Source organism: Ailuropoda melanoleuca, chromosome 6 (assembly GCF_002007445.2).
Source record: "Ailuropoda melanoleuca isolate Jingjing chromosome 6, ASM200744v2, whole genome shotgun sequence".
In the NCBI taxonomy this organism is placed as follows: domain Eukaryota; kingdom Metazoa; phylum Chordata; class Mammalia; order Carnivora; family Ursidae; genus Ailuropoda; species Ailuropoda melanoleuca.
In genome coordinates, this window is record NC_048223.1 from 74,190,101 (window position 1) to 74,191,373 (window position 1,273).

Here is a 1,273-nt window from a genome sequence, read left to right on the forward strand (position 1 = left end):
AAAAAAAAAAAAAAAGGAATTCCGAAGTCACCTGCTTCACCAGGCGGACCCTACCTTTGATCTTAAAGGTGTGCGTTTTTAAGCGAATTTGAGGCAAATTACTGAGCACCCCCCAACAATGGCTACCAGGTGAGTAAGCAGCTCTACCACTTTCTAGTGTAGGACAGCGGGCAAATCGCTGCTAACCTTTCTGACTCAGTTTCTCATCTTGGGAAATGGCGATAGTAATAGTCACTATTATGGGTTGCTGGGACGAATAACTGAGTTGATACATGTCAAGAGTCGGAGGAAGAGCCTGGCTCGTTGTAAACACTACGGAAGTATGACTTGTTATTTCTACCCTCCCCAGTGAAGGAGAATTCAGTCTGCCCCCTCCTTGCTCAACCCACCCCGAGTCCCCAGGGACTTTTCAGTTGTAAGCATTGGGAAGGTACAGGCATGCATTCAGAGTCCCCTGAGCACATTTCTCTCAGGCATAAGTTCCTTGGAGCTTGTTTTTCAACTTCTGTTTATTGAGTCAGGACAGACCCCAACAGCTAAAGTCTGATTGAGGCTGTTGTTAGTTAATTGCATCAGTTACTTCCCCAATCCTGTGTGTGTGTGTGTGTGTGTGTGTGTGTGTGTGTGTGTGTGTGTGTGTGTATTTTAAGCGTATTTCAGGGGCCTCGAGTGACTCAGTCGGTTAAGTGTCTGCCTTCAGCTCATGTCATGACACCAGGGTCCTGGAATCCAGCTCCCCACTCAGCGGAGAGTCTGCTTCTCCCTCTCTGCCCTTACCCCTGGCTCTTGCTCTCTCTCCCTTGCTCTCTCTCATAAATAAATAAATAAAACCTTAAAAAAATTAAGTGTATTTCAAAATCCAAATTATAAATTAGGAACTGATTATTCACTAATTTGATTATATACTAATGAATATTTCAAAGAATGCCTACTTTGATGGGCTGCGTTCCCTTAAAAGATCTTGTTTTTCTCAGGCATTAAAGATAATGTGAATTTTTTTTCAAGATTTATTTGTTTTTGAGAGAGTGAGAAAGAGAGGGGTGGGGGGTAGAGGGAGAGAGAAAATCCTCAAGCAGAACTCCCACTAAGTGCAGACCCCAACGCAGGGCTGGATCCCAGGGCAATGAGATTATGACCTGAGCTATAATCAAAAGTTAGACGCTTAACTAACTGAGCCACCCAGGCGCCCCAAAGATAATATGCTTTGAAGATATTTTAATTTAAACTTTTTTTTTTCAAAGTCTACTATGGAAAATGAGATGATCCCTGTATT